Here is an 11,180-nt window from a genome sequence, read left to right as displayed (position 1 = left end):
CCTGCCCTGAGAACAGTGTTGGTTTCCACTAATGTGATTTTGCTAAATGGCATCCATCCATCAGAGTCTAGTTAAGCTTCCACCACCATCAACAAAACACCAAATGATGGAATTTCTCATGGAAGAATGATGTCGCATCCCTCCAATAGAGTTCCAGACACTTGTAGAATCTATGCGAAGACACATTGAAGCTGTTCTGGTGGTGGCCCAACGCCCTATTAAGACACTTTGTTGGTGATTCCTTCATTTCTAGTTGTACCTATAGATGTAGGATCTTAATTTGAGCCAGTTTGCTACAGCAGGAAAATAATCCTGCAGTGACTTGAAATGTGAATTATTATTGATTATAAATATGGACATTTTTATAGTGGTTTATAGATTTTTCGTAAGGGAAATCAAGTCTGAAATATCTAAGTGGAAATGACAAACTACAGAAGCCTTTTTCAACCTTAAATACATTACACATTTGACATTTCCTGCATTGCAAGAAAGTTCTCCTGCAACAGGGTGATCAAATTAAGATCCTGCATATGTACCTCCGTCTGGGGGACAACTACAGTCCACTATGGTTATATTCCACCACAAGACTGGCAGGGACCAGGAACTGTAAAACAAACAGTCAACACATTTATGCAGCATGATATTGAGACCATTTGAAATGTAACCTGATATTGTGGAACTATTACCAACTGAGTGTTAATCAATGAAGGTCTAATTCGTGTCATGAGAAAGGTAGATGTATGTAGGTACTGTAACTGCATATTATGTTTCTGTTACGCCTTGATAGCATTTTAACATTTTAAGTGTAATAGACAGATTAAAGTAAAAACTAGCAAAAATAAGAAAGAGGAAAATATTTGAGCCATTCAGACATGAGAGTGTTAGAAAAAAAGATATGGAAATATAATCCAACCTTCCTCCTCTCTCTCGCTGAGCTGGTTTGGTCTGTCAAACTAAAGAACAACTCTGTCTGCCTCTCTCCCTCTCTGCCTCCTCCCCCAGAGCTGCTGCCTTCATTAACATGTACCCTCCCAGCCAATGGGCTGAGCAGGGCGGATGACATCATGGGCTAGGAAACAGTAAGCAGCCAGTGAAGAATTCAGCCTGCCAAACAAGACTGAGTTTGGGGTCAGGAACCGGTCTGACAAGAGAATGGCAGTCCTGCACGTAAACTGTCAATAGGACTGTATATTTGAGGATGAACCTACCAGAACACTGGTTCCAAAGTCGACACACCGAACAAGAGAATGTCAAGACATATTTCAGGTAATCCCTTGTCTGTGTTTGCAATAGAGGATGTGGATGGCAGAGGGAGGGGGGTTCTGTGGGGGGTGCTTTGTAGCCTTCTTTCTCTTCCTCCCTGCATTCTGCCCTGCTGGAGAGAAGGGGGGGGGGGGGGCGGCAGCTGTGTTGATCTACCTATCACTGTGAGAGGGAGAGAGAGAGAGAGATTGGATGCCTGCATCAGTGGATTGGTTTTAAATGTCGTTACTGGCTAGCTCAATGTTATCAACCCCCGTCCCCTCCATCCGTCCCTGGATTTTATGGACCCCCTGTGTTTCACAAAAAGCATCTTTGTTGATGTGAGAGTCTGAATCGTCGGCGTTTGTCAGGGCCGTGTGTGTATGTGTGTATGTGCGTGTGGGCGCGAGCCAGCCCTGTAGCAGAGCAGCAGCTGCAGTGGTAACACAGTAACAAAAAGAGGCAATGCTATTTTGGGTGGTGAGGTGTGAGACGGATGGCGGATGGATCTGGGGTGTAGATACTGGGGATGGATGGATCTGGGGTGTATATACTGGGGATGGATGGATCTGGGGTGTAGATACTGGGGATGGATGGATCTGGGGTGTAGATACTGGGGATGGATGGATCTGGGGTGTAGATACTGGGGATGGATGGATCTGGGGTGTAGATACTGGGGATGGATGGATCTGGGGTGTAGATGCTGGGGATGGATGGGGATGGATGGATATGGGGTGTAGATGCTGGGGATGGATGGATCTGGGGTGTAGATGCTGGGGATGGATGGATCTGGGGTGTAGATGCTGGGGATGGATGGATCTGGGGTGTAGATACTGGGGATGGATGGATCTGGGGTGTAGATGCTGGGGATGGATGGATCTGGGGTGTAGATGCTGGGGATGGATGGATCTGGGGTGTAGATGCTGGGGATGGATGGATCTGGGGTGTAGATACTGGGGATGGATGGATCTGGGGTGTAGATACTGGGGATGGATGGATCTGGGGTGTAGATACTGAGGATGGATATGGGGTGTAGATGCTGGGGATGGATGGGGAGTGATGGATCTGGGGTGTAGATGCTGGGGATAGATGGGGAGTGATAGATGGTTATTATGTGCACAGGGACAGCCCTTTTATCAATGGGATGCTGCTTCTGGACCCACTTTATTTAGGGAGGTTTTTAAATCAATTATAGATGTGGTTTCTCTCTCCACATTCAGACACAGAGAGCAGTGGCTCGGTCTGTCTCCTGGTTTAAACATGGATGTGTGGAGCGCTTTCATGGCCGTCCTGCCAGCTGGGAGATATACAGCGTCTGGTCACCTGACTGAGATGGGGATGGGGGCGGGGAGGGAGTGTGGGTGGGGGCTGCTTCTGTGGGAGCTGAGTTATCCTGCCTCAGCCTCACTGAGGGAGGGGTATTGGGTCGGTCAGTCATCCAACCATTCTATCCATCACACTGGGCTACTGTTCATTTACACACTGGCGTCAGAGCAGGATAGAGTAGGGCTGAGAGGACGAGTGAGAGATTCCACCTCTTCCTAGTAGCACAGTCATCCCCATGTTTGTGTGACGCACAGCCTTCTGGGAAACCTGTTCCATGTAGGAGAAGAATGCTGGGACGGTGTCTGGGTGATGGCGGAGCTGGGAAGAGGAGGATGTGGGAATGGAGGAGGAGTGATAGAGTGGAGGAAGGTGCTGTTCCCTGTGTGTGTGGGATGTGGTGTGTGTGCGTGTGTGTGTTGAGCTGTGGTGTTGATACAGACATCAGGAGTGTTATATCTATTAATATCCACCCATCTAGCCCAACACCTGCTCCATCTCTCTCGACTCTTCACTCACAACGAGGACACAGAACTAAAACAGCCTCTAGACCTTACATTTCCTCATTGTTGAAATGTTCTATCAGCATGGCCCATAAAATTAGGAACCACTTTAGCTATTGAGAGGATCCTGTGTGTGTGAAAGGTGCAAGGCCTCTCATTGCATATAAACATAGATCCAGCTCCCCATTCTAATTCCTTTCTATTTTATTTTAATCTGTCAACGTAGAGCCATAGAAACATTGTGATTATAACAGCAGTTTATTGACAGTATTATCTAGTCTAGTGGAATTGAAGACCTGTTAAATCATGACGGTCCTCAGGTTGTTGCTGGGTGACAGACAGACAGACAGTGTTTTTGACATGTAGCAGAGGGAGGAAAGACAGGAAGAGATGCTGTGTGTAATAGTCCTTCAGAGAAGATGTGTGTTTCTTGTCTGTCTGGAGTCACAGTGTCTGATCCAAGATCAGAAGTTGGCTCTGTCACATCGTTCACTGTGTTGGCAGTCTGGAACACTGGGCCTTATAGGACACATGCATTGTCTATGGATGCACCAACTCTCTCTCTCTGCTCATCCACATAGACGTATGAGATTAGGGTTTTACTCCCACCTGCCTGACTATAATGGGCATTATTGAAAAGAACTCAAGGTTAAAGGGCTGTGAGTGTGAAAAAATGAGCTACGCTGAACCCTTGATTACCATACAATACTTGTAGGCAATATATTCATGGATTTGTACCCTATGTTCTGACTGATTATAGTTGCCTGTTAAGACCCACAGGCTCTATCTAGTAAGTCAGTGCTTTATATTCCACCCTAGTCCTGAAGCCATGGCTAATCATTTTCTGTTGGACTGGTGTAGATCTGGATAATCAAGACCAGCACTTTCCTCATCCAAACAGTGATGAGGGTGTGTGCGTGTGTGTGACAGTGAGTGTGAGGTGGGGGCGTCATAATTGATGGCTAGAACTGAGAGGGGAGCTGCACAGGCTTATCCCCACAGGAGGGAGGCCGTGTAGAGGGGGGCTCGATAAGGAAATGGATGGATTGCCAGACCGAGGAGAGGAGAGGGTACAGTAGAGGAGGAGAGAGGACTGTAGGGGATAAGAGAGGACTGTAGGGGATAAGAGAGAGGAGAGGAGAGAAGACATTAAAGGAGAGGAGACGACAGGAGAGGCGAGAGAACAGTATGAGAGAGAGGACAGTAGAGGAGAGGAGAGAGGGCGGTAGAGTAGATGAGAGGACAGTAGAGGAGACGAGAGAGGACAGTGGAGGAGAGAGGACAGTAGAGGAGAGGACAGGAGAGAAGAGAGGACAGTAGATGAGTTGAGAGTGGAGGAGAATAGAGGACAGTAGAGGAGAGAGGACCGTGGAGGAGAGAGGACAGTAGAGGAGAGAGGAGAGGACAGTAGAGGAGAGAGGAGAGGACAGTAGAGGAGAGAAGAGAGGACAGGAGAGGAGAGGGGGCAGTAGAGGAGAATATAGGACAGTAGACGAGAGAGGAGAGGACAGTAGAGGAGAAGAGAGGAGAAAGGAGACAACAGTAGAGCAGAAAGACAATAGAGGAGAGGAGAGGACAGTAGAGGAGAGGAGAGGAGAGAGGACAGTAGAGGAGAGGATAGGAGAGGAGAGAGGACAGTAGAGGAGAGGAGAGAGGACAGTATAGGAGAGGATAGGAGAGGAGAGGAGAGAGGACAGTAGAGGAGAGGAGAGAGGCCAGTGGAGGAGAGGACATGATATGATAGGAAAGGAAAGGACAAAAATTAGGACAGTAGAGGAGAGGAGTGGACAGGAGAGGAGAGAGGACAGTAGAGGAGAAAAGAGATAAGGTAGGAGAGGACAGTAGAGGAGAGGACAGTAGAGGAGAGGAGAGATGAAAGGAAAGGATAGTTGATGAGAGGACAGTAGAGGAGAGGACAGTAGAGTAGAGAAGAGGGCAGTAGAGGAGAGGATAGTAGAGGAGAGGAGAGGACAGTAGAGTAGAGAAGAGGGCAGTAGAGGACAGTAGAGTAGAGGACAGTAGAGTAGAGGACAGTAGAGGAGAGGATAGTAGAGGAGAGGAGAGGGCAGTAGAGGAAAGGAGAGGGCAGTAGAGGAGAGGAGAGGACAGTAGAGTAGAGAAGAGAAGAGGGCAGTAGAGGACAGTAGAGTAGAGGACAGTAGAGGAGAGGATAGTAGAGGAGATGATAGTAGAGGAGAGGAGAGGGCAGTAGAGGAAAGGAGAGGGCAGTAGAGGAGAGGAGAGGGCAGTAGAGGAGAGGAAAGAAGACAGTAGTGTAGAGGATAGTAGAGGACAGGAGAGGAGAGGACAGTAGTGTAGAGAATAGGGCAGTAGAGGAGAGGACAGTAGAGGAGAGGATAGTAGAGGGGAGGAGAGGACAGTAGTGTAGAGAATAGGGCAGTAGAGAAGAGGGCAGTAGAGGAGAGAAGACAGTAGAGTAGATGATAGTAGAGGAAAGGAGAGGACAGAGTAGAGAAGAGGGCAGTAGAGGAGAGGAGAGGATAGTAGAGGAGAGGAGAGGACAGTAGAGGATAGTAGAGTAGAGTAGAGGAGAGGAGAGGAGAGGACAGTAGAGTAGAGGATAGTAGAGGAGAGGAGAGGAGAGGACAGTAGAGTAGAGAAGATGGCAGTAGAGGAGAGGAGAGAAGACAGTAGAGTAGATGATAGTAGAGGAAAGGAGAGGACAGAGAAGAGGGCAGTAGAGGAGAGGAGAGGATAGTAGAGGAGAGGAGAGGACAGTAGAGGATAGTAGAGTAGAGGAGAGTAGAGGACAGTAGAGGAGAGGAGAGGAGAGGACAGTAGAGTAGAGAATATGGCAGTAGAGGAGAGAAGACAGTAGAGGAGAGGAGAGGACAGTAGAGTAGAGAAGAGGACAGTAGAGTAGAGAAGAGGACAGTAGAGGAGAGGAGAGAAGATAGTAGAGGAGTGGATAGTAGAGGAAAAGAGAGAACAGTAGAGTAGAGAAGAGGGCAGTAGAGGAGATGAAAGGAGAGAAGACAGTAGAGGAGAGGATGGTAGAGGAGAGGATAGTAGAGGAGAGGATAGTAGAGTAGAGGAAAGGAGAGGACAGTAGAGTAGAGGATAGTAGAGGAGAGGAGAGGACAGTAGAGTAGAGAAGATGGCAGTAGATGAGAGGAGAGAAGACAGTAGAGTAGATGATAGTAGAGGAAAGGAGAGGACAGAGAAGAGGGCAGTAGAGGAGAGGAGAGGATAGTAGAGGAGAGGACAGTAGAGGATAGTAGAGTAGAGGAGAGTAGAGGAGAGGACAGTAGAGTAGAGGATAGTAGAGGAGAGGAGAGGAGAGGAGAGGACAGTAGAGTAGAGAATATGGCAGTAGAGGAGAGAAGACAGTAGAGGAGAGGAGAGGACAGTAGAGGAGAGGAGAGGACAGTAGAGTAGAGAAGAGGACAGTAGAGGAGAGGAGAGAAGATAGTAGAGGAGTGGATAGTAGAGGAAAAGAGAGAACAGTAGAGTAGAGGAAAGGAGAGGACAGTAGAGTAGAGAAGAGGGCAGTAGAGGAGAGGAGTCCACTGACTGTCAATGCTTTGTGCTCAAACCCAGCTCAGTACTCACTGAGCAGCAGTAACAATCTCCACCCAAATAAACATAACATCTCCTGACAACAGACTATCAAGGCCCACTGTTGCAGCTGAATACAAAGGTCCACACTCTGGCTCAGGTCTCAACACCTGGGATTGGATAAGGAGGTTGCAGGACACCTGTGGTTAAGCTCCTGGGGGCAAAAGAAAGGAGACTGGCTTTTCACAACACTTCCAGCATGTAGTTCCATGGGTCTCACCCTCATTGACACCTCACACCTTCAGGCCTGACTGTCCACATTAACCACATACTGTTTGCTCCTCATGTGTCACAGACATTTCAGTAGCCCCTCGCTGCAAACATCACATAGACAACACATAGAACAAACTAGTGGTCAGTTATTTAAAAAAAAAAATATATATTTCATCTTTATTTAACCAGGTAGGCCAATTGAGAACAAGTTCTCATTTGCAACTGCGACCTGGCCAAGATGAAGCAAAGCAGTGCGAGACAAACAACACAAGAGTTACACATGGAATAAACAAACATACAGTCAATAACACAATAGAGAAATCTATATACAGAGTGTGCAAATCTAGTAAGATTAGGGACGTAAGGCAATAAATAGGCCGTAGTGGCGAAATAATTTAAAAATGTTTTAAAAATGTATTTAACTAGGCAAGTCAGTTAAGAACAAATTCTTATTTTCAATGACGGCCTAGGAACAGTGGGTTAACTGCCTGTTCAGGGGCAGAACGACAAATTTGTACCTTGTCAGCTCGGGGATTTGAACTTGCAACCTTCCGGTTACTAGTTCAACGCTCGAACCACTAGCCTAACATTAACACTGGAGTGATAGATGTGCAGAAGATGATGTGTAAGTAAAGATACTGGGGTGCAAAGGAGGAAAAAAAAATAACAATATGGGGATGAGGTAGTTGGGCGGGCTATTTACAGATGGGCTGTGTACAGGTGCAATGATCGGTAAGCTGCTCTGACAGTTGATGCTTAAAGTTAGTGAGGGAGATATGTCTCCAGCTTCAGTGATTTTTGTCATTCATTCCAGTCATTTGCAGCAGAGAACAAAGGAAAGGCAGCCAAAGGGGGAGTTGGCTTTGGGGATGACCAGTGAAATATACCTGCTGGAGCACGTGCTATGGGTGGGTGTTGCTATGGTGACCAGTGAGCTGAGATAAGGTGGGGCTTTACCTAGCAAAGACTTATAGATGACCTGGAGCAAGTGAGTTTTGCAACGAATAGGTAGCGAGAGCCAGCCAAAGAGAGCATACAGGTCGCAGTGGTGGGTAGTATATGGGGCTTTGGTGACAAAACGGATGGCACTTTGATAGACTACATCCAACTTGCTAAATAGAGTGTTGGAGGCTATTTTGTAAATGACATTGCCGAAGTCAAGAATCGGTAGGATAGTCCGTTTTACGAGGGTATGTTTGGCAGCATAAGTGAAGGAGGCTTTGTTGCAAAATAGGAAGCTGATTCTAGATTTAATTTTGGATTGTAGATGCTAAATGTGAGTCTGGAACGAGAGTTTACAATCTAACCAGACACCTAGGTCAGAACCGTCCAGAGTACTGATGCTGGACGGGCGGGCGGGTGCGGGCAGTGATCGGTTGAAGAGCATGCATTTAGTTTCACTTGCATTTAAGAGTGGTTGGAGGCCACGGAAGGAGTGTTGTATGGCATTGAATCTTGTCTGAAGGCTTGTTAACACAGTGTCCAAAGAAGGGCCAGAAGTATGCAGAATGGTGTCGTCTGCGTAGAGGTTAATCAGAGAATCACCAGCAGCAAGAGCGACATCATTGATGTATACAGAGAAGAGAGTCGTCCTGAGAATTGAACCCTGTGGCAACCCCATAGAGACTGCCAGAGGTCCGGACAACAGGCCCTCCTATTTGACACACTGAACTCCATCTGAGAAGTAGTTGGTGAACTAGGCGAGGCAGTCATTTGACTGAGAATCCAAGGCTGTTGAGTTTACCCATAAGTATTTTTGTCGAAAGCCTTGGCCAGGTCGATGAAGACGGCTGCACAGTACTGCCTTTTCTCGATGGTGGTTATGATATTGTTTAGGACCTTGAGCGTGGCTGAGGTGCACCCATGACCAGCTCTGAAACCAGATTGCATAGCGGAGAAGGTATGGTGGGATTCGAAATGGTCGGTGATCTGTTTGTTAACTTGGCTTTTGAAGACTTTAGAAAGGCAGGGCAGGATGGATATAGGTCTGTAACAGTTTGGGTCTAGAGTGTCTCCCCCTTTGAAGAGGGGGATGATGGCGGCAGCTTTCCAATCTCTGAGGATCTCAGACGATATGTAAGACAGGTAGAACAGGCTAGTAATAGGGGTTGCAACAATTGCTGCAAATAATTTTAGAAAGAGAGGGTCCAGATTGTCTAGCCCAGCTAATTTGTAGGGGTCCAGATTTTGCAGCTCTTTCAGAACATCAGCTATCTGGATTTGGGTGAAGGAGATGTGGGGGAGACTTGGGCAAGTTGCTGTGGGGGGTGCAGTGCTGTTGACCGGGGTAGGGGTAGCCTGGTGGAAAGCATGGCCAGCCGTAGAAAAATGGATTTTGAAATTCTCAATTATTGTAGATTTATCAGTGGTGACAGTGTTTCCTAGCCTCAGTGCAGTGGGTAGCTGGGAGGTGGTGCTCTTATTCTCCATGGACTTTACAGTGTCCCAGAACTTTTTGGGCAACAGGATGCAAAGCTAGCTTTTGTTTTCCTAACTACCTGTGTATATTGGTTCCTAACTTCCCTGAGAAGTTATGTATCGCGGGGGCTATTCGATGCTAATGCAGTACGCCACAGGATATTTTTGTACTGGTCAAGGGCAGTCAAGTCTGCAGTGAACCAAGGGCTATATCTGTTCTTAGTTCTACATTTTTTAAATTGGGCATGCTTATTTAAGATGGTAAGGAAAGCACTTTTAAAGAATAACCAGGCATCCTCTACTGATGGAATGAGGTCAATATCCTTCCAGGATAGCCTAGCCAGGTCAATTAGAAAGGCCTGCTCGCTGAAGTGTTTTAGGGAGCGCTTGACAGTGATGAGGGGTGGTCGTTTGACCTGCGGACCCATAACGGATGCAGCCAATGAGGCAGTGATCACTGAGATCCTGGTTGAAGACAGCAGAGGTGTATTTAGAGGACAGGTTGTTCAGGATGATATCTATTAGGGTGCCCGTGTTTACGGATTTAGGGTTGTACCTGGTAGGTTCCTTGATCATTTGTGTGAGATTGAGAGCATCTAGCTTAGATTGTAGGATGTCGGAGTGTTAAGCATATCCTAGTTTAGGTCACCTAATAGTACAAACACTGAAAATAAATGAGGGGCAATTAATTGACATATGGTGTCCAGGACACAGTTGGGGGCTGAGGGGGGTCTATAACAAGCGGCAACAGTGAGAGACTTATTTCTGGAAAGGTGGATTTTTAAAAGTCATAGTTTCTGTCTCTTAATATGAGTGAAATAAGAGATGAGATCAGAATAAGAGCTGTGTGTACAGTATATTAGCTTGCCGTAGTCTATTCATAAACATACAAAGGCTTGTCCCAGCTAGCCAACAGGTTAGTTGTGGCCTGGCTGCTTGTCTAGTCAGTCACTGCTGTTTGTGTTGACTGTGTGTGCTGTGCTACCTCAGGAGAGGTCAGGATGGGGGTTGGTTGGTGTGTGTAACCCAACGCATGGGGCTTATCTTACATCACCTCAGCCAACTCCTAACAAAAGCTCCAGAAGACCAAGCGCCTGCCTGCAGCTTGTCAGCTGGCCACCAGAAATGTGATATTACATACAGATAGACCTCCATTCGTCCGTCTATTTAGGATAGTAATGTTGCAATGGTCTTAGAACACTTTGGGCTCTATTTTAATAAACCTGAAACAATGGTCAATCTATGTGTAGGAGGTAGCGCTATAGGTTCAGTAGTGTGTTGTAAATATTTTTGCTATTGACACTGTCACAGTTATCATCGCACTTGCTGCCTGCCTTTGGCGCGAAAGGGCTGGGTTTTGATGAATAAACACTTTGTGGATGTGTCGAGGCTTGGCCCCCCACTGGCCAATCAGAACGAGCTCCATGGCGAAAGATGTGGTCACGTCAAGCTGTGTATTTACAGTCTTTTATGTATTGCCTTGGAATCAATTCCAATGTTAGTCTGTTATAATTTGTTAAATGGCTTACCTAAACTAAATAACAAAACATAGACCTATCTTTGCTAAATACCTTAACCATTTGCAGTCCAAATGGTTCTAAATAATTGCATGGCTTCAATAGTTTTCACACTGTTTATAGGGGCTAGCATTGTGCATTATGGCTGAGCATGGACAAGCCAAACATTGTCAATAAGCAAGATTAAATTAATTATTGATCAAGCCTAAAAAGTGAACAAATAATTCTAACCAAAACGAAACAGCAACTTGTTTTAAATAGGAAATGTCACAATTACAGGCATCATAAGTTCTCCCCATGGCCATATAATATTAAATCAACACAGACTATGGAGGGGTTTACGCACATCCAAACTTTTCACAGTAGTTGGACAAAGATCCAATTT

General features: G+C 46.4%; 1 protein-coding gene across 2 annotated transcripts in view; it reads left to right on the top strand.

The window, feature by feature from the left end:
* Nucleotides 1–1,075: 1,075 nt before the first annotated feature.
* LOC124006779 (serine/threonine-protein kinase PAK 3) overlaps nt 1,076–11,180 on the top strand; it is a 93,188-nt gene continuing 83,083 nt past the window's right edge. The window contains exon 1 of one of the 2 annotated variants that reach the window (XM_046316927.1): nt 1,076–1,266. The gene's annotated coding sequence lies outside the window, so the exon portion shown is untranslated. The remainder of the gene's footprint in view (nt 1,267–11,180) is intronic. The other variant, XM_046316928.1, reaches the window with a different exon arrangement.

The sequence above is a fragment of the Oncorhynchus gorbuscha genome, linkage group LG20 (assembly GCF_021184085.1).
Source record: "Oncorhynchus gorbuscha isolate QuinsamMale2020 ecotype Even-year linkage group LG20, OgorEven_v1.0, whole genome shotgun sequence".
In the NCBI taxonomy this organism is placed as follows: Eukaryota; Metazoa; Chordata; class Actinopteri; order Salmoniformes; family Salmonidae; genus Oncorhynchus; species Oncorhynchus gorbuscha.
The sequence above is the reverse complement of the archived record's forward strand: the minus strand, read 5'-3'. Positions and strand labels throughout refer to the sequence as shown.